The sequence below is a fragment of the Mustela nigripes genome, chromosome X, assembly GCF_022355385.1.
Source record: "Mustela nigripes isolate SB6536 chromosome X, MUSNIG.SB6536, whole genome shotgun sequence".
NCBI classification, from domain to species: Eukaryota; Metazoa; Chordata; class Mammalia; order Carnivora; family Mustelidae; genus Mustela; species Mustela nigripes.
The window spans coordinates 120588795-120615719 of NC_081575.1; the positions used below are offsets into that span (position 1 = coordinate 120588795).

Consider the following 26925-nt stretch of genomic DNA (forward strand, 5'->3'; position numbering starts at 1 on the left):
AAGCATTGTCTGCCTCCCCCTGCCCCCCAAGTATGCTGCTTCATTCAGACGAAACACAGCCCAGCCTGCCCACCTGCGGGGGCCTGATGACATTCCCAGAGCGAAGCATGGAGCCCTGGGCTGTTTTGTGTCACCTCCCCGGGGCATCCCTGGGTCGTCAGGAGTTGAAACATATCATCCATGGTCTTGGCTCCCTCTGGTTTCTCTTCAACCGTGTGGGTTGGCTGATTCCCGCTCGAGGAAGGACCCTGTAAACTGCATGTGTCCCTAATGGTGTTGGCAGCCCGCCTGTGGTGGGTGGTGCACGGGGGGCTCGTCCTGGCGCTGGCTGCTCCCGGGTCCTCACCTGGGCAGCTCACAAATGGGACCCAGCTGCTTCCCTCCTTCCTTCTCTCCTCCTCCTCCACTCCGAGAGCCTCCCCGACCAGCCTTGCGGGACGCACCGGCCTCTCTGGAATCCAGGACAGCGTTCACGTCCACACTATGTAAGCTTCGTGGCTATTTCAGTTTTACGTATTACAATTTTTGGAGGGTCTGGACGGCATGGTGCCAGGATTCTAGAAGAGTACAGGTTTCTACCGACCTTCCATTGGGGGAATACAAAAATCCGCCTGACTGGTGATTCCACTGATGATCACACTGAGGATTAAATTACCTGTATCCCATGCAGCCTACAGTTTGTTGGGCTATTCATGACGATATGAGGCAGTAACTCAGAATCACACGTTGCGAGGACTCGTAAGAAACCGCACAAACGTTTGTATTGCTTCATTTACGTGGAAAGAAACCCAGTCACACGGAGCTCCTGTGATTTTTCCCGGACGGCTCACAGCCTATTTATTATATTTTATTTAAAGATTTTGTTTATTGGGGAGAGCGCATGAGCGGAGGGGAGGGGCAGGGGGAGAAGCAGACTCCTTGTTGAGCCACGAGAGTAAAGTAGAGCTCGATCCCAAGACCCCAATATCATGACCTGAGCTGGAGGCCGACGCTTAACCAGACCGTCACCGACCCAGCCACCCAGGTGCTTCTGGTCAGTACTTAAAACAAAACAAAACAAAACAGAAAAAAAAAACCTAAAAACACTGACACAAAAGGAAGGTGAAGACCCTGAAATTTCAGGGTCTGATCCATTCCCGTTTGCCGACTCCGCCTACACATGCATAGCACCAAGCGCACGAGATCAGTTCCGAAACCTACTTTTTTCTTTGCAGAAATTTCACAAGGTGAATGATTTTGCGGAAAGACTCTAGGGGAGATCTTCAGCTGGCGGGGGGGAGAGGGGAGGCAGAACAGGACCCCCGGTCCGCAGGGGCTGGTCTGTGCGTGTCCTGTCTTTGCACGAGATCTGTCGGTTCCCCTGGTGATGACTTGGGGGAAACCTTTTTTTTTTTTTTTTAAAGTTACCCTATGATTAACATACAATGTTATCTTAGTTTCCGGGGTATGCTATTGGTTCGGAATGCTGTGTATTACTGACTCTCCCTGCGGGAAGTTTAGTGACCTCTGTCACGTTTTTCCAATGTAATTGACTCTTTTTCCTGGGCTGTAGGTTTCATCCCAGTTATTTCTTTTATTTTATTTCCCCCCTCGTGATTTCTTTTTATAACCAAGACGGTGCCCCTCTGAATCCCCTTCACCTGCTTCTGCCATCCCCGCATGGCACTCCCTCTGGAGACCCGCAGTTCTCTTGATTGAAGACATTTTTTTTTTTTTTTGTAGGAAATTATGCTCCGTGAAGTAAGTCAAACCCAGAAAGACAAATAGCATATGATTTCACTTCTATGTGAAATCACAAAAACAACAACAACAACAAAAAAAAGCAAACAACCCCGAAACAGATGAACAAACAAAAGACAGACTCTTCAAGGCAGGGAAATCTGTAGGTCGAGGACATTCATCCAGATCAGAGGGGAAGCCGACGTCAGCTTTAAGAATGGTTGACTTAGGGGCGCCTGCCTGGGTGGCTCAGTGGGTTAAAGCCTCTGCCTTCGGCTCAGGTCATGATCCCAGGGGCCTGGAATCGAGTCCCCACGTCGGGCTCTCTGCTCCGTGGGGAGCCTGCTTCCTCCTCTCTCTCTGCCTGCCTCTCTGCCTACTTGTGATCTCTTGGTCAAATAAATAAAATCTTAAAAAAAAAAGAAAAAGAAGAACAGCTGACTTAGACACTGTGACTTGTGTGGGACAGTGCCCTGCCCTGTGACCTAAGCTCGAGAGCTGGGAACTTCGGGGAGGGCGCAGTGCTTCTGTCCTACACTCTCACAATTTCCCCCACGATGCCTTAATGCAAAAAGCGCTTGAAATGGGTCCATTCTTATTTAAGTGAGACACATTTTAGAACTAGAACTTTGTTACTATTGCTGGAATACATCGGAGCTTTGATTCCTGATAAAACCAGGAGCTGATGATTCCAGGGCGAGGAGAGTTTTCGCAATAGGAAGGTAGCAGAACCCCTTTCCCAACCCTGGGCTGATTCTTACATGCTGATCATTGTACAAAATATAACCCCCCCCCTTTTTCCCCTTTAGGACATTTTTGCAATACAATTGCAAACAACTTTGCACATTGCAAATGCAATTTTGCAACTTGCAAACTTCTGCAAATTGCAAATACAATTTTGCAATACAATTTTACAAACAATGTTTGCAATTGTTTTCATTTTTAGAAGTAAGCTCTAAGGGAGTTCTAGATTTACAAAACCCCATGTGAGGGGCTTACAGAGTGCCTGTTGATCTGGACCAAGTTAGCACACTGCATCGCCTTGGGACGTCGGTCCTGAACAAGGAGCCCGCACCTGCCCATTACCGCTAACCAGACCCCAGACTTTACTGCTATTTCACCCGTTTTTCCCTACGGCTCCCTTTCCGTTCTGCGATCCCCTCCTGGGAACCACCTTGCAGATGCTTCCCTCATGTGTCCCATAATCTCGGGCTCTTGCTCTCGGTGACCTTGTCTTTCACGACCGTCGTCTTTGTGCGGTGTGCATGTAGAACGTCCCCTCATTCGGGTCTGTCTGACGTGAGAGGGTCTTGAGTGTTTGGGGTTGGGGGGCAGGTTGTGCAAAGAGGAATGGTCTTTATCACTCTGTCAAGGGTGTGTACGATGTACGTGACTTTCCCGGTTCACGTTGACCCCCATCGTCCTGCTGACGTAGGAGTGCGTTGCCGGGTTCCTCCGCTGAGAAGTCTCCTGACCCCTCACCTTTCCATCCTCTGTGCTTTCCAAGCAAGTTGCTTAAAGTCCATGCAAGGAGGGGAGCACGGAGAATTCGGCTGTATGGCTTGGGTGCTGGAGGAGGATTTCCTGCATCCACCTAATTCTTCCATCATCCGTTTTCGTCATTATGGACACACAGATATTTTGTGCATCCTTCCAGGACCACATGGCAGTATCTCCCAATACTTTGTTAATGTTTCTCTCCTTTTGTTCCTTCTGTTGTTTCGCTGCCGTGGTTCGGACCCCGAGAAGTCTTTGCATTTTGATGACTCCCAAATGCAAATGCTGAGACTGTGTTCTAGAGCCTCTCGTGGAGATGGGTTCGATGGAGATGGAGGGTGGAAGCTAGGGAGCACCTAATGTGTCTTTGATGTTCCACTCAGAGTCTCGCTTGTGTTGGTCAGCTCAGCCTGCCCCCTCGCTGGTCCCCGGGCTGTTCAGCTCACCGAAATGCCACCTTCCTGCAGAAGACCTCAGCGGACCAGCCACGGAGGTGCACAATATCTTTGACAGAGTTTCCTTGCATTCGCTTGCAGCCTTCTCCTGCAGGAAACGCTTGAGGGTGACGTGGGCACCGTTCCTTCCCGCACCCCCCTCTAGCGTTTTCCGACAGACACGCATGAAATTGCAGGAATGTGCTGCTGCCCAGAGACCTCCAGGGCTGACCCATGGAGTTTACATTTTGTCCTGCTGGCTGCGTGGCCACGTGCTTCTGTTGGCCGTGATCCAGACTTTAAAAAGCAACCTCGTTCTCTCAACCCGTGATGTGGGTTTTGATATAAAAGTACATCCTAGGAAGCAGAGAGGCAGGCAGAGAGAGAGAGAGAGAGAGGGAAGCAGGCTCTCCGCTGAGCAGAGAGCCCGGTGCGGGGCTCGATCCCAGGACCCTGAGATCCTGACCTGAGCCAAAGGCAGACGTTCAACAGACTGAGCCACTCAGGTGCCCCTGAAGGAGATTTTGAAGGACAGTGCATTTTTCCTTATAGGGCAAGAATGAGAAGTATTATAGGAAACAGAAGTTGTGGATAACTGTATCACTTATCCTCCCAAAGCCAGTGGTGAAACACCAAACCACCTGTATCCTTTCTGCAAATAATTTTCTGAATCTTTAAACATCCAGTGAGCATTGTCTATCGGTATCTTAATCAACAGCGTCTGTATGTGTTTTAAGTCCATGACTCTAGATCGACATTCATCTTTCATCCATGTATGATGTCTTGACTCATGACGATATATTGTATGTCTGTGATCTCCCAACTTGATACCATGTTTCTAACTCTGTCTACATCATACTGTTTCCATTTGTACTACTGAAATTGTATCCACATTTCTATATACATCCATGTCTTTCTTTACATTGTATCTATCTGTATCTATGCCATTTTGAACTTTCTTTTTCTTTTTTTTTTTTTTTTAATTAACATATAATCTATTTCTTGTTTCAGGGCTATAGGTCTGAAACAAATTCATCATCTTACACAAGTCACAGCATTCCCCATAGCACGTACCCTCCCATCACCCCTCCCCCCCCAGCAACCCTCAGTTTGTTTCCTGAGATTAAGAGTCTCTTACGCTTTGTTGTGCCATTTCGAACCTTACACGTCCCATAGTTTGGGAGCAAAAGCCACTTCAGGATTATTACAAATCTTCCTCATTATCATTATTGTATTTTTTTTACCTTGATGATAATAGGGGTCTGGTGTATTCTGTTGTGTGTATTTCTGCCTAGTGTTTTGATTTGTATACTGATTCGTATCCTCAAAAAAAATACTGAAAATCCTATTCTAGCCAGTTGAAATGTGACTGGATATTTTATTATAGAGGATTTCAAGACTGGGGAGTCATGAATCCCATGGACCCATCACGTAGCTTGAGAAATAAGGATTGCATGGTCTGGTCTTTCCTATTTAACCTCATCTATTGCCCTGTTCTCATGATGGCACCGTGAGATTCATCTAAACACGTGTCCATATATTGCTATAAAGTATAAGACCCTTAAAAAAAATATTGCTATAAAGTATAAGACCTTTTTTAAAAAGTGTTTTTTAAAAATATATTTTATTTATTTATTTTTAAAATTTATTTATTTTTTTCAACGAAACAGTATTCATTACTTTTGCAGCATACCCAGTGCTCCATGCAATCCGTGCCCTCCATAATACCCACCACCTGGTACCCCAACCTCCCACCCCTCCCCGCCCCTTCAAACCCCTCAGATTGTTTTTCAAAGTCCATAGTCTCCCATGGTTCCCCTCCCCTTCCAATTTCCCTCAACTCCCTTCTCCTCTCCATCTCCCCATGTCCTCCGTGTTATTTCTTATGCTCCACAAATAAGTGAAACCATATGATAACTGACTCTCACTGCTTGACTTATTTCACTCAGCATCATCTCTTCCAGTCCCGTCCATGTTGCTACAAAAGTTGGGGATTCATCCTTTCTGCTGGAGGCATCATACTCCATAGTGTATGTGGACCACATCTTCCTCATCCATTCGTCCGTTGAAGGGCATCGTGGTTCTTTCCACAGTTTGGCGACCGTGGCCATTGCTGCTATAAACATTGGGGTACAGTTGGCCCTTCTTTTCACGACATCTGTCTCTTTGGGGTAAATACCCAGGAGTGCAATGGCAGGGACATAGGGAAGTTCTATTTTTAATTTCTTGAGGAATCTCCACACTGTTCTCCAAAGTGGCTGCACCAACTTGTGTTCCCACCAACAGTGGAAGAGGATTCCCCTTTCTCCACATCCCCTCCAACACACGTTGTTTCCTGTCTTGCTAATTTTGGCCATTCTAACTGGTGTAAGGTGGTATGTCAATGTGGTTTTAATTTGAATCTCCCTGATGGCTAGTGATGATGAACATTTTTTCATGTGTCTGATAGCCATTTGTATATAAGACCCTTTAAATATATATATATATAGCTATAAGGTATAAGACCCTTTAAAAAAATAGCCATTGTATTGTATCTTTATAACACCTCAAACTATAATCATCCGCTTCCAAGCCATTAAAGTAAAAATTCGCATTTTAAGATCTTGCGAGCTCACACGGGGCTACGCATGACGCTACGCTGATTTGCGTTTTGAATTTATTTCCACCCGTCTGTACGCCTACCCTCCATCCTTTCTTCTTCATTGCCGAGTCTCCTTGAAGAAAGGGTTCTTTCGGCATAACCTACAGGGAGGTAGATTAGGGCACCAGCGAAACGAAGTACTCAGGTCCTTTTTAGAAGAACATGGACGTTCTCCGGGATCTTCGGTCTCCGTTATCGACTCCGTAAGAGGGGGAGCCTGCGTGGCCTGAGGATGTGCTCCCCTCACGGGGGAAAGCTGCAGGAACATGGCCAGCGGTGTCTGTGTGTCTGTGTGTCTGTGTGTCTGTGTGTGTGTATGGGGAGCTCTGTGGCTGCCCTGCATCTCCTGTGCTCTGTTCCCAGCCTATACACCAGGCTGACAACACACAATGAGAAAGAGGATGGAAGACAGACTTTGTTCCATCATTCAACGATTTCCCCCCCTTTACCCATCTCTAATTCTCTCCCCTTTGCCCAGTCAGTCAACCAGATTAGGTCATTTTGGTAGAAGCCCATGTGCTGTATTCTCTTAGCGAACACAAAAGGCAAAGAGTAATAACGTAACCTAGTACGGTCCGCGTTGGCCATGGTTCCTACGCTGATGTGTATTTCGGCAGGTAGTTTTCTGAATCTTTTTTTTTTTTTTTAATTTTAAAAAAAAATTTTTAAATTTATTTGACAGACAGATCACAAGTAGGCAGAGAGAGAGGAAGGGAAGCAGGCTCCCCACTGAGCAGAGAGCCCGATGCGGGGCTCGATCCCAGGACCCTGGGATCATGACCTGAGCCGAAGGCAGAAGCTTAACCCACTGAGCCACCCAGATGCCCCCTTGAGGGATTTTTTTTTTCTTTTTGCATATATTCCCAAAAACAGAATGGCTAGATTATATGTTCATTTTGTTTTTCACATTCGAGGGAATGCCATGCTGTGTCCCACACTGAAGCCACTGGTTTCCAAGCCCACCATACACATGGCCATGGTTCCCATGCTAATATAAGGGTGTCCCGTCTCAAGACAGCTTAGGGACCAAAGGAAGATTAACAAAGACAATTTCTGGTTCCTTTTGCTTTGTTGCAATGCGATTCCCCCACAGCTTTATGGAGATACAATTGGCATATAACATTGGCATAACTGTAAGGTGTACCCGTTACTTGGATATATTTATACGTAACATCATGACCACCTTTCGCAAACACCTCCCTTGGGTCACTCATTGACCCTTCGTGTTTGGTGGACATAGTTAAGATGTACTCTCCACAGTTTTCAAGCATCTAGTCTGTTAGTGTTCACTGTCGAGCAGTAGATTTCCATAATTATCCACTTTTCTCCTGGAAGTTGGGACCCTCTGACCAGCATCTCCTCATCTTCCCCTCTTTCCCGACCCCTGGTCACTTCCACTCTACTCCCTGCTGGTAACATGACCTCCTCCTTCAGTAGGATAGTGACCTCCAGGCCCTTTGCAGAAATGGTCGCACATTGGAAAACGCTACATGCTACATATTTCTCCTGGGAAACAAAATAAAAGGAATGTCCTACCCACCTTTCAAAGGAAGGCTCTTGCTAGAAGTAGCAGTTGTGTCCGTTTTGTTGGTGTGTGTACGTACACGTGTGCCTGAGCCCTTAATAAATCCAAATTTCCACAGCATAGACTAGAGATCCTAAGTGATAGGAAGTAGAAGATCATCGCAATGGGTTACAAAAACGATGCCTCAGAGACGTTTGCAAACTGACCGGTGGTGGGTATTATTTAAGACACGATTGGATGTGCTCAGATATGTAATAGGACTATATCTCCCTTACATACAAGATGCACTACCGTTGGCACTGTTGATATTGGGGGAGGGTGATTCTTTGATGCAGGTGACCGCCCTGTGCCTTGTAAGATGCTTTGCAGGCCTCACGCTGCTGGGAGCAAATCTCTTCCCACCTGTGACCACCAGAAACATCTCCAGATGTTGGTGGAGTTCCCTGGGGACTAAAAATCCCTTGAAGTTAAGAAGTCTGTGTGCGTCGGCCATATCCTCATTCTCTTTGGGGTCCTAGCGGCCCCGTAGGTGTGCTGGGCATGGCCAGAAAAACAAGGGGGGGTGGCAAACAGGTCAAAGAGCGACAGCACCCACACCATCCCTGTGGCGTTCTAACAAAAATCAACTTCATGCATTGTATCCGCCATCACTAGCATCAGGCCGATGTCCGGGCATAGTCACTATGAAACGCGTTATCGGAAAGGAATTTGGAAGTGATGTATGTAAGGGAGAGCTTTAGAGAAAGTAAAAAAGAATCAAGAATCCTCGATAAGCATCTTTCAGGGCAAAATGCAGAATGCCACGCAACTAGCTTATCTGAAATCCGGCCGAGCCTCGTTGCAGAGGGAAATGCAGTCCAGGGGAAGACGGTGGCTGAGCGTTTGACCGGCAGAGTGATTTCCCGTCCCGGAGATGCCCGCAGATTGGTGAGTGAGCAGGACCCCTGAGATGTCGGTGCAAACTGTGAACCAGGGGCGGAACAGAAAATTAAACGTAAGACTCCTTGAACACGGGGTTCTCTCTTGCGAGCTGGAATGCCGTCGATGAAAATCAGATTCTCTAACAAAATAAGAAGTTTCGCTAGTCTGCGAGTCACGACGAGATGAGTTTATCCGGGAAAATGTGTTTTGAAGAGAGGGTATTGTGCGTCTCCGAGGTCTGGAATTAGGATCAGCAACCCCGACCGACGCAGACGCAAGCTTTGACGCAAAGGATTTCAAAATAGCTGACTTTGCGTGACGGTTCTTAACTCCTGGGAGGAATAGGCACATTTTACACGCTTTCGATTCAAGGACGGGGTAAAACCGGTCACTTCTATTCAGATTGTCGTAAGACAGCGCGGTGATGGGCCTCATTGGAGGGGCTCGCCTTCCGTGGTTCCTGAAAGTCTGAACGAGAGACACGGCTGTTATCAACAATTTAATTCTGTAACCTCGCATTGTGTGTCTGTGGGGGTGGGGAGAGATGGGGGAGGTCGCGCTGGTCTTTTCCTGTGCATATTTTAGCTTTTATATTGGCTGCGATGAGCATCATTTCATGGTCTGCATTTCATCGTTCCTAAATGTCCTGACTACCTTTTTCCTTGCCTCCGTTTTTAAAATGTTGCTTTATATTTTTGAAATTCTTTTTTTTAAAAAAGATTTTATTTATTTATTTGACAAAGATCACAAGTAGGCAGAGAGGCAGGTGGAGAGAGAGAGGGGGGGGAAGCAGGCTCCCCGCTGAGCAGAGAGCCCGATGCGAGACTCGATCCTGGGACCCGGAGATCATGACCTGAGCTGAAGGCAGATGCTTTAACCCACTGAGCCACCCAGGCTCCCTACTTTGGAAGTTCTGATGCTGTGGCTAAAATATTCATACTAGGGGAACCTGGGGGACTCAGATGGCTGGGCGTCTGCTTCGGCTCAGGTCGTGGTCTCCAGGTCCTGGGATCAAGCACCAACCGTGTCATTGAGCTCCTGGCTCAACGGAGAGTTTCCTTCTCCAAGTCTCTCTACCTCTGCCCCTGCTTGTGGAGCCCCCTCGCCCTCTCTCTGGTGAACAAATACAATCTTTAAAAAAAAAAAAACATAAAAACTAAAATATTCAAGCTAACCAATGGAACAGATTTAAATTAAGTTTTTGTTGCCCAAGGAGAGAGGCAAATACGCTCGGCTCTGGCAAAAGTATAAGAGGGGAGACCCATGGATTATGCAACTGTTCCGTGCGGGGTTTGATGTATGTATGCAAATCGCCGCCTCCGACAATTTGAGCGGATACGTGTGTGAATCTGAACTTCGCCAATAGCACCCAGCCTGACCTCATTCCTCAACCTCCTGCAAATAAGCAGAAGCAGTGAGGTCGTTTCTATGGGGTGATAACACGCCTGGTTGAAAGGAAACCCATCCGGCCTGTCATCCAAATGCTCTGGTTCCCCAGTTCCAAATTCCCGCATCTGTGTGTGTAAGTGAGAGAGAGAGAGAGAGAGAGACGGCGTACAATTTTCCCCATTGGTTTGTCTCCAGGTTTAACACCAGACATTCAAGGACAAACACCACGAATCCAATCGTGTCATTTTGCAAATAAGCCAAGCATGGTGGGTGGCATTGTGTCCCCCCCCCTCCAAAACAACAGGATGTGGTCCTGATGCCCAGCATGTCCCAATGTGACTTTATTTGGAAAGAGGTTCTTTGCAGATGCCGTGAAGAGGTCAGGCAAGGGGGCCCTGATCCCGTGACTGCGGTGCATCTCAGAGGGGGGCACAGCATATGCAGACACAGGCACCCACGCTGGGACAATAAAGCGAAACTGCAGACCTACAGGGAGAAGGCAGGCTCCTCGGGTCATTCACAACAGCGGGGTCCTGCCAACACCTTGAGTTTTGGCATTTGATGGGAGAATATATTAAACCTCAAGTGTGTGGTCCTCAGTTCCTGCAGCCCCAGGAGCCCCACCAAGATGCAGGGCTGTGTGCAGGACTGACCCAAAGAGAAGCAGCCTGGGTAGAGCCAGGTGATGGGCAGAACCCAGCCCAGCCCCTCGCTTTTTCCTGAGCCTCATCTGGCTTTTCTGACGCCGTCCGGCAGAGACATCTGTCCTCCAGAGTCCCCTCTGTGTCATCAGCATTTCTGAGACACTGCCGCGGCATCCTATCCCGGCACCCACATGTTCAGGGCATGGTTCTGGGGGAGAGGGTGGCGGGTCCCCCTGTGTAATTGCAGCCTTCTGCGGGGACGTGCTGGGGTTTCCTACTCCTCGATTGTGAAACGAGTGGGTTGGAACCATCCCTAGGTCCTCTCCAGCTCATTCTGCATGATTCCAGAGCCGCGATCATGGTAATTAAGACTCTTGACTTGAATGCCGCTCATTTCCAGCCCTGATTAGGGATACGCACGCTCCGTGCGTTTTCTGAATAAGCTTCATTGTGACCTGGTGAAGGAGTGCGTGCGCGTTGAGAAGACGGGCTGTGCGGCTAGACATGGGGACGTCTGGTATGCGTCCGGGGTGTTGACGTGCTGGACCACGTCAAGATGATCCCAAGTCTGGCCGTTCAAGCACGGTGCAGCGTTTATGGGAGAAAAACCTATGCTGCGCTAAAATTCAATGGACAACGTGGGTATGATTTGTCACATCCTCTTTGCCTCTGTCTTGCTTCTGTGTCTCGCTCTAAGGAAAGATCAAGTCTGGCATGAGTTTTCTCCAGCGTATTTTCAACGTGTAATCATGCATGGTAAACAGTTGAGTGAGAACGATTTCTCAACGTTTCTAGGGTGGCATAGGCATGTCTTTTGTCTCCCAGTTGGTGTGAATGTCAGATCCTTTTGAAACTTTACCGAACGTTTTATGCGTTGAGCAACGAGCGCGTGTTGGGATGTTTCTGTGGGGGAAGGAAGGCACGTCGGCTCCCTCTTGGTGCGTGTGGTCCATTGTGGTCCAGAAATGATAACATTAAGACCATGTGACATCATTACCTTAAGAAGAGTGGCTCAGTGAATGTTTGTGGGGCTGGGAGAACATGGAGATTCCTCATAGGGGATGCTCCTTCAGGGTTGGGTTCATGGGACGTCTTCCAAGGGAAGTTAAGACCTTCCAGTAGAGAGAGGGTTAAAGCAACCTGAGGAAATGGTGGGGAGGAGACAGATTTTGGAGCTTGAAAGTGTGGCATTCAGAGCGGGTGCTGAAAGACTCCTGTGATGTGAATGAGGGACAGAGCCGGCTTCTGGCCTCTTGGTTTAACTTCCATCCTGTGCCCATGTATCCGTGGTTCAGAGTAGATTCCCACCCTTTGAATAATATCGTTGGGAAGATTCTCAGCAAAAGAAGGCACTGAACCCTAAGTCTTACGCTTTTGAAGCCCATCATCTAGGGCAGCGTTTCTCAAACTTGACTATCTGAACCCCCTGCAGGACTTCTGGGCTCCACCCATCAGAATTTCTGAGTTGGCGGATCCAAGATGGCACCTGTGAACTCGCCGCTACTGGTCCAGGAGAGGTCACACTCTGAGAACTGTTGCCTCTGGGTCTTTTCACGTTACATTTCCACAAACGACCTGTTTAACTTGTGACGCTCATGTACTATTTCGGTCCCTCCTACTTGGAAGGTGGCTTTCACACTAACTCTGGGTCTGGTAGTTTGGTTTTGACATGAGTCTTGCGCTTCTGATTTACACATTGTCTTTGTTTTCAGATTCCCGGTCAGTTCTAAGCAGTACCTATTTATTGGGCACCTACCATGTGCTGTGCACTGTGCGGGATGTAAAGATTAATAATAACCTCCATAAAAACTCATTGATATGCTGGATATTATTTATCCCCCCATGCTTCCAAAGGCTCGGCTCATAATTCAAATCACTTGAAGGCAGTCTATTGTTTTCCACTTCAGAGATCCAAGGGCACATTCTGTCTCAAACAAGGTCTTGTAATTCCAGGCTACATGCAGCTACCTTGCCTTCAGAGATAAAGAAACCATGAATAGAGCTTCACTCATTCACTCCCTCATTCATTCCTTGGATAACCATATATGCACACCTTATTTTGAGAAGGTCACCAGACTAGATAATGCAAGGCGCAGAAACACAGATAAGATTCAACCCCCCATCCCGGTGAGATCACCATCGCAGGAGAGAAGACAGAATGATCGATGAAATACTTTTACTCCAAGGCATGTACACCACACAGTCCATAAGGACGATGAAAACACGACCTTGGGAAGATAGTCTTATTTTCCACTAGAGTCGTATTTGGCAGCGGGATCACTTGGGACAATTTGTTATTTGTCTATCACTGCCTAAAACGTTCCTCTGAAACACTGCTTAAAGCTGAAAATACTGATTATCTCATAGTCTTTCTGGAACTCAGGAATTCAAGAGCCACATGGCTTGGTGGTTCTGGTTAGGGGTCTGGCGTGATGCTGCACTCCAGCTGGAGACGGGGGTGGACATTTGAGAAAGGCGGTGGAGAGTCTCTCTTACGTGTCCCTCCTTTAGCAGGAGGCCCTAGTTCTTTGCCACATGAGCCACTCCCTACGGCCAGGAACACCACTTGGGTGTTTGACTTCCTTGAGTTGAGGAGGAGAGAGACAGGCAGAGAGGGAGGGATCCTAAGATGCAAATTGTGGTCTTTTCTGCCTTGAACTGGGAGGTTGGTTCATCTCAAGTTCTGCATGCTGTTGGTCACACCTGGCACCAGTTTGGAAGGGGACAGCTGGAGGGTGTTGGTACATGGAGGCTGGGACCATTGAGGACCACCATGGAAGCCAGTTTGTCAAGGAAACGTTTACAAAGAAGTTCCTCATGATCTGTGTCTCAGAATGGATGGGGTTTTGTGTGAAGAGCAACGGAAGTAGGGAGTCGATCCAGGTGTGCAGCAAGTGTTGAATAAAGGCACGTCTCGAATGAGGACATACATGCATGTGACGTGTGATAATTTACACAGGTACACGGGAATGGGTTGAGTGTCATTTCAAGCTCAGGTAGTTGCGTTGGATGACTAATAAATTGACATCAGGGCATTCTAGATGGCGGAACCCAATGGTAAAGCAAATAGATGTTATTCCGTCGGCTCTGGTGGAGACCTGCTGTTGCTTTTCCTGATGTGAACCATTCACAGGATGTCAGTTTTAAGGCAGATATGATGGAGGTGGTTGGTTGGTAGTGATGGAGATGGAGGTTGAGGCCATGAGGTTAATAGTGTGAATTGAGACCTAGTGGCAGGAGAGGGTGAGGAATTCATGATACTCCCGCAAAGCCCCAGAAGATGGTATTGATGGCTCTGTCTTGCATAGAGGGCCAAACAATGGGGTTGCCAGTGGAGGCTGGTGTTTTATGTCAGGTCATTTTGTTAAGGGAAGAGAGAGGGTTCAGAACTTGGGTGAGGGTTCAGAACATTGGTCAACATTGCCAGATGCTAAAGACATCTGTGAGACTCACAGAGAACAGGTGGTTCTTGGTGGTTTTCAGGTAACTGATGGACTTGAAAAGATGCACTTCTCAGTCCTCCACATTCTGTGGTTTATAGTGTTTCTTTCTGAAACTGGCTTCCCATATTCATTATCAAGACCTTCCCTATCGTTCTCATCTGCCTGTAAACCTGCTTATGTCCTGACATGTCCTACCTTGAGGGAAGGACTTGTCATAACACACATTTCTTTATTTCTTCCTACATCTCTTCTGCTTTCTGATCTGACAGCTCACCTGGGCTCCGCGGCTTGCCACGGGCACCACTACAGGTGCTGACACATTAGCAGAGCCAACGTTCTTCTTGGAGTTCCTCTAACATGTTCATCGTCCCTCCTTTATGGGGGCTTTATCCTTCCTTAAATTCCTGAACGTTCTCCCCTTTGGTTCCCCCCTACTGCCTTTCGATTCCTTTAATGAACTTTTCTGACTCAACTTTTGGGCTGCTCCCCCTGCTTCAGTCCCAGACCACTTCTCCAGCTTCCAGACTGCCCCACGTAGCTCTGCCTCGGCTCGTGATATAACCGTGTCTTCCACCTGGGAGCCCCACGTGGGTCCACTTTCTGCTCTGACTTCTCTCTCAAGCCGCCTCCTGCTCTCACAGTTGCTTCTTTTTGGACAACTTCATCTGTGTGCTCTGCCAAAGCTCAGTTCAGTGTGTCCAGGTTCTGCCCTTTGTCTTTCTTGGCAAGCTTGCTCCGTTTCCTGCATTTTGTTTTCCCAGGGGAGGCATCCTCTGCACTCAGGCCCTCATCCTGCGGTTTGCACCCTCTGTCCAGTCTGCCTGCTGTCAATCAGTTTCCAGGTCTCTCTTTATTGCCCTGACTGTGATACGTCTCTACTGTCCACGGCCATGTTCTCACTTGACTTCTTCTACTTTACTACCATCCTATAGGGTTGTTCACACTCTCCCAGCTATTTCTAAACCTCTCCCTGCTCCACCTTCCTCAACGATAGGTTGCATCAGAGGACTGTCCAGAAACTGTCCCCAAGCACACATGGTCTTCCATCTCCTGAACCAGCCACCCTCAAGTCCGTCCTGACCTCTCCTCCCTGAGTATCTCTGGGATTCACTGAACCTGTTCCTGGTCTTCTCACTCTGCCTCCCACATCGGTTGGGAAAAGCACTCCTCAACTCCTGCGTTCCTCCTTTACTCACACACTCAGTACTTCCTGTCACCAAATGTATGGGGACTCCGCTCCCCCCACTGAGCCATTCTTTGTGGCACTTGGAGGTTGTCCTACAATTCAGTTCAATTGGACACTAACTGCAGTCAGTGCATTTGCCACCAGTGAAGGGCTCAGTCCCATAAGACCATCTCAACCGCAGATGTCAACTGCAAACAGTAGGTCCCCAGGTGACTCACAACTTTGCTCTAATCAGCTACAAATCAGAGGTTCCTACAACCCCCCCACCCCCTTGGGTTGCATCGTTTGCTAGAACAGCTCACAGAACTCAGGGAAACATCTCCTTGATGTCTTCCAGTTAATCTTATAACAAAGGAAACGATAACTGATACAGATGGAGAGATACATAGGATGAGGTCTGCGAGGGTCTTGCAAGGGAGCTTCTGTCCTCCTGGAGTTGGGGGCGCCACCCTCCCAGGCATGGGTGTGGTCACCAACCCCAGAACCTCCCTGAACTCTGTCCCTTTCATATTTGATGAAGACATCATCAGGTACCCATGACCAATCTTTAACCCGGTCTCCAGCCCCTTCATATTTCCAGAGGTTGGAGCGGGGCTAGAAGTTCCAAACTTCCAACGGTGACATGGTTTTCCTGGTGACCAGCCCCCATTTTGAAGCTATCTGGGAGACCAGCAAGTGTTAGAACAAAAGACACTCCTGTTACCCAGGAAATTCCAAGGGGTTTAGGAGCTCTATATGAGGAACCATGGCCAGAGACCAAGTATTAGCATAAAGATGTTCCTAGTGCTGTTATCACTTAGGGAATCCCGAGGGTTTTAGGAACTCTGGGCCAGGAACCAGAGGCAGGGAGAGAGAACCATACATTTTTTTTCCCCTAGTATTTTACACATATGCGTACCTTCTCCATCACATGAGGCTAAGATTGCCTCGTACTTTCTTTCTTCTCTAACATTGGCATGGAGACCCTCATCTCCGGTAGAAAGTGCTCATCACTTTCTACCAAAGGGGCCCGGCTGTCTGATTTCCTCGCGATGGGAAGTTCATTTTTTCTCTTGTTTGTTTGTTTTTTTAAAGATTTTGTTTTTATTTGACAGAGACAGCGATAGAGGGAACAGAAGTATGGGGCGTGGGACAGGGAGAAGCAGGCTTCCCACTGAGCAGGGAGCCTGACACGGGGCTTGATCCCTGGACTCTGGGATCATGACCTGAGCTGAAGGCAGACGCCCTTCCGCTCAGGCGCCCCTGAAGTTGGTTTTTTCATGTTCCAGTTTTCTTACCCATAAGGGAGTTATGAAGAGAGTCCCTCCATCTAGAGGTGTTTGCAAGACGAGTAAGTTCATGAAGCATGTAAAATACCTAAAAATAGAGGCGCATCATAAGGCAGGCTTTTTATAGTATTTATCTTTGACCTTCCTTCCTCTTGCTCTGAAATGTTTTACAAGGGATGGCTACATGTGACCCTTAGACTCAACCCCAAATTCTCTTTATTGACCTATTTGACTTTACACAGCGAGTCTGGTGTCCCCGTCCCCAGCTGGACCCCACAGCACTATGGGATTACCACCCTCCTGGTACACCAGTTGTCTTACACTTTTGTGCTCTAACTAAGCATGTACCGACTTAGGGCATTGCCGGTTCCCCTTCTCCTATGTTCTCTCTTCCCACGTAACGTGGGTTACGTGCTCTCCTGTCTCCGTATTTAACCCACTGTTGATGTCCTTCTTGGAGCTCCGTCACCTTGGAAAGCATTTTGTTTTTTGCCCACCTAGGTGTATTTTAATGTTTTCCTGCCTTCCCTTAAACACGTGTGTTGCGGCGAGTTCGGCTCAGAGGAGGCGCCGGTTGGGTGATTGTGAGAGAAGTGAGTAGTTGCCAGACGCTCTGTGGGTTTTCACTGAATGAAGGAGAAAAGCAAAGGTTGCTGTTGAGGAGAAGCGTTAAGAACCCGGCCACCTCCGTTTCTTGAAAAAAGGTCGCCGAGCCAGAGAGAGTATGAGAAGACATCTTTGATCCTTTATTTAATGTAGTTGTAGCGGCAAGTTTGTCTTCCCCCTAAGGGAACATCGCTCTTCCTCAATTATCGAGCTTATAAACGAGCATGATTAACTGAAAATGTGAGGATTAGTCAATATACTTATGTGATTTATTTTTAGAAGGCTTTTATCTTTTTTTTTTCTGCCAGTATGCATGTTCCTAGACTTTTACAATTTTTCTTCTGTATTTTTTTTTTAAAGACAGCATCAGTGAACGGCTTCCAATTTCCCATTCTAGCCCATGCCTATAGAATTGAGAGTGATAAATTTTAGGGATGCTAAGGATTTTGGAGCTTAATTATTTTATGTCTTACACGAAAGCCATAAATTTGCGGGCTCTGCTGTTTGTGTCTACTCCTTGCTGAACAGATGACTCAAGTATTTTTTAATTTCGTTGTAAAGGTTTGGGTCAAAACTAGCTCATGTGGGGCAAGAAATGAATTCTTTGAGAGTTCATCTGAATTTTGGGTTGATTCGGGAGGAGTAGAATTGTGTAGCACTGTAATTGACAGTATATATTTTAAGTTAACACTTTTTACATTCTGAAGGGAAATTTGTCGCTCTGTTGTTTTTCACTCGGCTTTGATAATGCTAAAAATTAAACAGTTTGAACATTGTATAAAGCTGAAAGCAAATCCAAGGCAGAAACAGATGTTTTATTAAATATGCATCTTTTCAAAAATGGATATAATTTGGAAGATTGTTCTGTTTGAGAGATGGGAGATAAAGTTTGGGTTACATAAATTAGGTTACTTATGTTAATTTGAACATTTATATACACATCTAGAAATATCCAGGATGACCCCCCCGAAACCTAGACATACATTCTCTTCTTATGTCAGCATGCCTTTTCTTTCTTTCCTTTTTTTAATAGCTACCCAAGAAATCCCTCAAAATGAAATTTCCTCTCATCTTTCTTGCAGAAATTCATCAGGTTACTGTAACTCACAAGAAATTTAAATAAAGAATGAATAACCCTAGGATTTTTTTCTTTTTCTAAAGATACTATTTATTTATTGGACAGACAGCGATCATAAGTAGGCAGAGAGGCAGGCACAGAAGGGGAAGCAGGCTCCCGGCTGAGCAGAGAGCCTGATGTGGGGCTCGATCCCAGGACCTTGAGATCATGACCTGAGCCGAAGGCAGAGACGTTAACCCACTGAGCCACCCAGGCACCCTGATATATGTTTAGGTTTTAAAAAAGAGTTTCTCTTCTCCGGTTTTGTACACGTGTGTGCAAGCCTGGTGCAGCCATTCATAACGGTGCTGCTGAGGCCTAGGGAGTCCCGAGCTGAGTCATGGTGTGGACCTCTTGAGGACCCCATGGGCCCTGATGCAGCTGCCTGCTCATGCTTTCTGTAGGCTCTACTCTGGCCAATAAGGCCCTTCTCACCCCCTCTCTTTAGACACTCTTCTCTGCAGCTCCTAAGACTTTCCTAGGGTGGTCAGCTTCACTTAGTCTGGTACTTTCTATTCCTTTGTCACTGGAGTTCTAGACAATATTTATTACAAGTTACTTAGGTACAAAGGGATAGAATTGTATCAGTGCCCTCTTGGAAAGCCCACGCAAGCCCAAGACCTCTTGGAGGCCCACGAATGCCATCTTTTAGGAAGGCATTTATATCTTTCTCTCTTGTATTCTAGGTATCCTCTTGACCTACTACCCAGGGTGAATGGGAATGGCTATGAACGTCTTCACGAAGCTCCGTATCTTCAGTTGTAAAGATGAAAGCTTATGGAGAGGCTTCCTTGAAGCATTGTCTTAGTGTGGAGCTCATCATTCTCCATTCCACGCCTCCTGTTCCTCAAAAGGTCTGTATGCTTTGCTGAAGGTACCATCTACAGGCTAAGATTCTGTTGAAATGAAATGATCATGTTATCGCAACATTTGCTAATATATTAATGAGGTATCATATTGTTAATATATTAGTGACTCATAAATATTGCTTTAATTAGGGCTCAGTCACTAGGCTGTGTGACTCTCAATCCTGGGGATGTAGGTTCAAGTCTTATGTTCAGTGTGGACATGACTGAAAAAACCAAAAAAATGAAAAAAACCCACAAAACTTTAAAAAAAAGGATTCTTTTCTATATCAATGAATAAATATTAAGTACAGAGCAAGTCATTACAAATGTAAGTGCGTGATAAGGTCAAACCTTAGATTATAAAGTGTAATATGACTTCCAAAATAATCAGCGATTTGTAGTCACATTTCTCTGTCTTTTAAGACCTTCGATATAGGCCATGCAGTCCAAATGTAATAGTAAAGTAACAATTATTTTTTTTTCCATAGTCAATTATTGCATCCCCAAAGCATATTTTATTAATACATTTTCCCCAAATATTATAGGTTTTTAAAAATTAGCATATAATGTATTATTATATACAGAGTACAGGGTACAGGTCTGTGAATCATCAGGCTTACACGCTTCATAGCACTCACCATAGCACATACCCTCCCCAATGTCCATAACCCAGCCGCCCTATCCCTACCCCCTCACCCCCAGCAACCCTCAGTTTGTATTGTGAGATTGAGAGTCTCTTATGGTTTGTCTCCCTCCCCGGTCCCATCTTGTTTCATGTTTCTCTCCCTACCCGCCATGACCCCCTGCCCTGCCTCTCAAATTCCTCATATCCAGAGAGATCACATGATAGTTCTCTTTCTCTTACTGACTTATTTCGCTTAGCACAATACCCCCTGGTTCCAATCATGTCTTTGCAAATGTCAAAATTTCATTTCTTTTTTGATGGCTGCATAGTATTCCATCATATATGTGTATGTATATATATATATCCCTCATCCTCTTAATCCATTCATCTGTGGGTGGACATCTAGGTTTTTTCCATAGTTTGGCTATAGTGGACGTTGCTGCTGTAAAAATTGGGGTGCACATTTCCCTTCAGATCACTACATTTGTATCTTTAGGGTAAATACCCAATAGTCAATTGTAGGGTAGCTCTATTTTCAACTTTTTGAGGAACCTCCATGCTGTTTTCCAGAGCGTCTGCACCAGCTTGCATTCCTACCAACAGTGTAGGAGGGTTCCCCTTTCTCCGCATCCTCACCAACAGCAAGAAGTATTTTTACCTTAAAAAAAGTAATATTTTAATCTAGAGAGTTTATTCTTTAACCTTCTTTAACATTCGACACATGACTATATCTTATAATATAGCTTCAAATACACAAAGTAAGGCTCCCCACAACATGTCCCATGGTGAATCATGAAGCCAAAAACATGAGAAAAATGGCGTATTTGCATGGGGGCCTGTTGGTGATTTGTATCCTTCCTTGATTTTCAACGGTTAGTCCCAAAGTGGCATAACTTGCATGGATATCCTAATGGGCCCATCTCTGTCTCAGACTCTTCAGTGTTGGGCAATCTCTTACAGAAAAACCAGTCTGGGAGAATGCTACATTGTGAGTTCACACCTAAAGGGTTATCCTTGATGAAGAAACCAAAAATATTTGGAATGTATTTGGCCTTGCACAGCAAGAGACATAATACAATAAGATTGGGGGAGGGTAGGCTCCATTAAGAGAGGTGGGGGAGATGATGGGATGGGGGAAGCAGGACAGGCAGAAGCATTCCTGATGTAGGGTGTACCAGCTTCGAATACCGGTTGGTATTATGGTATACAGATGAACAGAGTTCTTTCCAGAGACTTCCACTCAACTAGATGACCATGGGATAGGACCATTGATTTTGTTCTATCAGAGTTTAGTAATATCAGATTTTAAAATAAAACACAAGTCGATATGATGAATCATTCCGTCCTCTTGCATACCTTAAAAACAAACAAACAAACAAAATAAGGCAAGAAACCAACAAAAACTCAACCTCAAGATAATAATTAAGGACCATTTGTCTCGTCCCCATCACAAGAAAGAAAAAAATTCGGCCAGTCAGACATAATTCATACCAATGTTTCTAGAACTTGCCTCAACCGCATATATAGTTAACTTTCTAGTTGTGTATTTAAGACTTGTTTATGGGTGAGAGCCAAGAGAGGACCTGTGATCATAGTGAAATAGAAATAGGGCCAGTTTTCAAGTTGTAGTATTAATGGTACAGTGTGGGGATAGCTGGTGTTCAGTGAGCGTCTACTGCCTACATGACTCATGCACTATGAGTCTCTCATTGCTGTGGATATCCAATAGCCCATTTTGCTGGTGAAAAGCATTTCAGCTATAGATTCCCACAGTGTGGTGGTGGTGGGGGGAAGCTGAGGATGTGAAACAGAAAAGATGTTCATTGTCCCACCTGAGCCTGGGTAGCAGGCTACCTCATTGGAGTCCAGCCCTCCGTTTGCGGCTCTGTGCTCTTGGGCTCATTGCCTAATATCCTTCTGGTTCCCCCTTTTCAGCTCATGGTGATAATACTCTTCCCTACCTTCTATGCTTCTTGAGAAGATGATGTGTGAAATGTTGACCCAGTATGTACATGTTAGCTATGATCGTTCTTTTAGTGATGAGGCAGCTCGATTGGGTTAAGTGTGTGGTGGTCATGGACGTACAGGGAGACTCAGCTCTGCCTCCCTCCGCCACAAAGCCTATGAGCCACGTGACTTAGCATGTGAACACTGGTTTTCCAACTATAAAATAGGTGTTCTGATAGCCACCCAGCACGGCTATAGAAGGGTCAGGGATGGTGAATGCCATTGTGATTGTCGTGATGTACGAATTCGTTTTCAAAAATATATTTAATCAACACTGTTCCTGAAACACCTAGTAATAAGTAATTGTGCTAGTTGATACAAGTAATCAAAGCATCCTTAAAATAGGAGCCTGCCTTCCGACAATTTAATAATGTGCTAGCTCGTTAGCTTTGAAACCCAAAGACCTCATCTACTTGGTCCTAAGACTCCTCAAGCATTGAGGTAGCGTGAGGAGTGCATTAAATGAGGTAGTCTCTCTTTCCGCTCCCTCTCCTTCCTAGCACTCTGAAATGGTGTCCGTGGCAAGCTGGTATTCTGTCAAATAGCTCACAAGGACCCACTTGCCTTGTTGTGACCGTCACTTGTGAGTAGAAGGGGCAGCGTTGCGTGAGACGCTTCTAGACAGAAGATGTCATGTTGAGATGACAAGAAGAATGCTTGACAATCCTGGGAAGATTACTGCTGCAGTGAATGCGAGTTTTCTCACAGTGCAGCCAGGAAAGAGCCCAGTGTTACGTCTTCCCGTCCTGACCCATTGCCTGTAGGGGAAAGCACGATGTCTGCAGACTCAGGCTTTGTTCTTCCAACTAAACGATTTCTAGAACACGAATGGGCTCTCTTGGCCAACTGCGTTTTGCAAGGATTTAAAACTCATAAATAAGCTAGATCGCACGTAGACATGCGCTAAATTGATTGTCATCATCAAGAAACATGGAACAGAGCCGGAATGAATGCAGACGAGACTGGAATTCTTAATCTGTCTCCATTGATTCTAAAAATCATCATGCCTCGTGATGACCAGCATGGCGGGTCGTGGCTTCTACAGTTAGCCACACCTGTGCAGGTGTCCTGTCAGGAGAACCCAGTTAAGAATCCCTTTCTGCCATTATCAGCTGGTTCCTATAACAACCCGTAAGAAAGGTCATGTGAGCAATAGAACATTGGCTTCGAAGCGGGCTCACCAATCTCTTTTATTGAGTGCACCAACGTCTCTTTGTCATTTTTATCTTAATAGGAACGGATGTGTTGAGATGGAAAAGATGGCAACTATATGTCCATGGAGGCATTTTTAAAGGCATCTTCTCAGAAGGACAATGTAATGGTGAGTATCAAAAGTGATCGTTGACTTCTGCCTACTTACGTTATTGAGGCATTTGTAGCCTGGCAATGCTTTCTGACTGCTTTTGTAGTAAAAATAGTTTTCTTTCTCACAATCTGTTGGAAATGAACCAAAGTGCAAAGCGGTGATTTGAAGCTCGTTTGGAGTGCTTTAATGGCATGCATTGGAAATTGAGGATTTTGTAATAATTGCTTCTTCCTCCAAATAGCTACAAGGCTGACTATATCTTATTAATTAGGTATATGCAAATGAGAGGCTCAGCTTTCTGGTCACCTGTATAAACCGTTCCAAAATTGACTCTCAAGCCCATGGGACACTGAACACCCACTCTCTTCTAGAGAGAGCATCCCAAGCTATGAGGGCAGGTGAATGATGGTGGCCCCTTGAGAATGGGATCCAAAATATCAAAGGTGTGGTTCTAATGCACGCCAAGGACCCACTGAGACCATGGGATCTTTGTCTCTCTCTGGAGAACAGGAATAGAGCAGATCCCAAGGAAGAGAACATGGGTAGAATATTTCTGTGATCTCTGGTTCTGAGCACTTGTTCATGGAATCAGTGCACACTTTGAAATCTGAACCTGTCCCTTCCCATGCTTAGATAGGAGAAAGGATGTGTTTTAATATGTTTCAGGTGAATGGTTATGTCTTTTCATGGCTCAGCTGTCAATTCAAGCCCTGCTGAGAAAGTATTTATGATTATATCATTCATATATCCACTATATACCATTTTTCTCATCCATCTGTGGACCAAGCTTCCAAACATTTTCCACCATTGAGACCACAATTGGCTTTCATCTTCCTTAGACGTGACCACGAAATTTCATATCTTTCCTATGTCGGTAACAAACTTCCGTAGGATTTCTGAATTCTATAAGATTGTCAAGGTCATGGTTTTTATATGAAATCCTTGTTTCCAAGAAACTGGATCTGCAAACTCCGCCCTCACTTCCTGCCATAAAAAAAGTGCTAGTTATTTTTTTTTCAAAGATTATTTTTAATTAACAAAGACTCACGCTGTCCCCCTTTTGTTATCAACATGCAGATTTGGAAGATGATTATAGATGGGAAGTTGATTTCTATTTTGAGCTTGTGTAGGTTATTTTACCAAAGACATTCAACATACAGAGACATTTCTCATCAGCACATACACCTAAATCATCATTAACAGTACATTATGTAAATTCCTTTGTCTTATGAATTGTGTAGCTTTCTAAAAAAAAAAAAAAAAAAAAGTCCTTTTTTTTTTTTTTTTTTTTAATTTCTCCCTGCCTGTTTTTATTTCCATTTTTCAGTCTGGAGGAGTATTGCTATCTCCGGGGGGCATGAAGTCTTAGAATGCTTTGTCTTCCTTCTCACACTGTCCAGTGTTGGAATGGCAGCCCCATGCAGCTTGGTCATAATCGTTCTGGTAGCCGCTGTGCTAGGAGCACTCTGCTTAATACAATCAGGCTGTCTCGCTTCCAAGGAGAAGCCGTGGTAATAGGTCTGGCATCGCGCTCCGAGCTGTGGACCGGTCACAGCTCATAATGTGACAGCTCCCGTAATGAAACCCGGAGGGAACATTATATAAATTGCGCCATCGGGAGAGCAGAATGAGGACTTCTGTATCTTGAAAGGCCTTTTGGGTTTTGGCTATGGTCACTTGGGCTCAATTTGCATTTGAAAGCACCATGCATTATGGACCTGTGTGTGTGTGTGTGTGTGTGTGTGTGCGTGCGCGCGTGTGCAAGAGGTTGTCTAAGTGCCCATCTGAATCAGGGTATGCTCGGGGGTTCTTACACTTGGGGATGACCTTGATGAGGACTGATTCCAAATTGAAGCCTGTCTGAATTAGGGTGTCCTTGGCGCTCACCCTTGATGAGAGGTCATCCCCAGCTAAAACTTCCTGTGTTATATCCTGACGAGGGCGTGGCTAGATGCAAAGCTTATGACGGAGTTTTCCTGCTTGGGCATTCCCAACATGTGTCCGTGAGAAGTGAGAGCTCCGTGGGTCTTCGTTTGCAGTCACTGTCATTTACAAGGGGGCTGGCAGGTGCATGGGGCAATGGTGCTGTGATCTAGGTCTGCTGCTAAGTAGCTCTTTTCTTGATGACCAGGCTGCTGAGAAATGTAGAGAACAGAGAGACGGGCATCCATTGCCCTTTCACTGGGGGGGGCATCTGTGATTATAAATGATACCAATGAGCTTCCTAGGAAAAACATTCAGGAAACCTCTCTGAGACTTGAAAATTTCAACGTATGCCCCTTGAATCATGTTTTCTATGTTGCCTGATCATTGTCTGCTTTGGTAACGTCTGTGAAAGGAAGCTCTTTGCAGTGGATTTTCATACGTTTCTGGGATGGCTTTCGAAATTCCTCGGTTTTATTCCCAAGATGGCTTATTAGTTCCATTCAAAACTGTTGATCAAGAGAAATTCCTTCCATCCTGTCCTGGAGTCCTAATTTTCATTCTTAAGTGAAGAGATGCAGAGAGATGCCTGGGTAGCTCAGTGGGTTAAGCGCCTGCCTTCGGCTCAGGTCACGATCCTGGGGTCCTGGGATCGAGCCCCTCATTGGGCTCCTTGCTCAGTGGGGAGCCTGCTTCCCCCTCTGCTGCTCCCCCTGCTTGTGCTCTCTCTCTGGCAAATAAATAAAAATCTTAAAAAAAAATAGAGATGCAGAGATGAACCATGAATAGGGATTTCAGGATTCTATGGAACTGAATTTATGAGTGCATCACAGGTCCTGATGATGAGGACTTAGCGTAGGGGCTAAGAATAAATTGGAATGTTCAGATAGTTTGTTTATACTCTAGTTCTGAGCTCATTATGCCAGTAGATCTGCTATTAAACGTTTTGTGATTCAGAGGGACACAGAGGAGTTCTGTCAATCCATTTGGTAAAGGGACTGGCATATAGACTTAAATATAATGATGTAAAACTTACACAAATATAATATATGCAATGTGATTATAGGCCTATGGCATAAAAATATGTGATATGTAAAATATAATATCTAATACTGAAGATAAATATAAATACTTTGATTTTCCTTGTTCCTTTTCCTTTCAACGATTTTCTAAAGCCATAATGTTTCCTTTGCACCAACACAGTACTTGTTGCTTTTCTCCCTAATTTAATGCTGCTTTTCTGCTGAAATATATATTTCAGAGTAGAATAAAGGGGCAATTGTATCTATTTATGTAGATTCTTTTACATTATTTATGAGTTATTTATGCCCAATTTTGTTCTTCTCTGGAGGACATCAATAAACTCAACTTTTGAGTAAATGACCTTGAAACATATGCAGGCACAAGGTGAGTCAGCCATAACTGTGGGCAAGTGACCTGTTTCTATAAATTTCTATTGGAACCCAGTCCACACTGTGGCATTTATTTATTTATTGTCTGTGGCTCTTATACACCTGATGGGCCAAAATCAAATGACTGTCCCAGAGCACAGGGCCTGGAAAGCCAAACATATTTCTTCTTTGACTGTATACCATGAGTTTTCCCATCCATACTTGAGGACATGGCTTGATTCTTTGGAGGGCGGCAGGGCCATTCATGAAGAACATCGTGGATTCACAAATCAGTCATGAATATTAATATAAAATAAATTATGTATGCATACATAATACACACATGTACACATACACACGTGTATGATACATGTGTGCACAGATGATATGCGTATTATACATGTACATGCATATACATAAGATACGTGTGCATAC

The 26925-nt window shown here is 45.5% G+C and overlaps 1 protein-coding gene across 8 annotated transcripts in view; it reads left to right on the forward strand.

Annotated features, from left to right (window-relative positions):
- Positions 1–26925, forward strand: part of NLGN4X (neuroligin 4 X-linked) — a 294472-nt gene that overhangs the window by 13933 nt on the left and 253614 nt on the right. For all 8 annotated transcript variants that reach the window (XM_059384861.1, XM_059384868.1, XM_059384862.1 and 5 more), the window contains 2 exons: positions 19077–19244; positions 23105–23191. The gene's annotated coding sequence lies outside the window, so the exon portion shown is untranslated. The remainder of the gene's footprint in view (positions 1–19076; positions 19245–23104; positions 23192–26925) is intronic.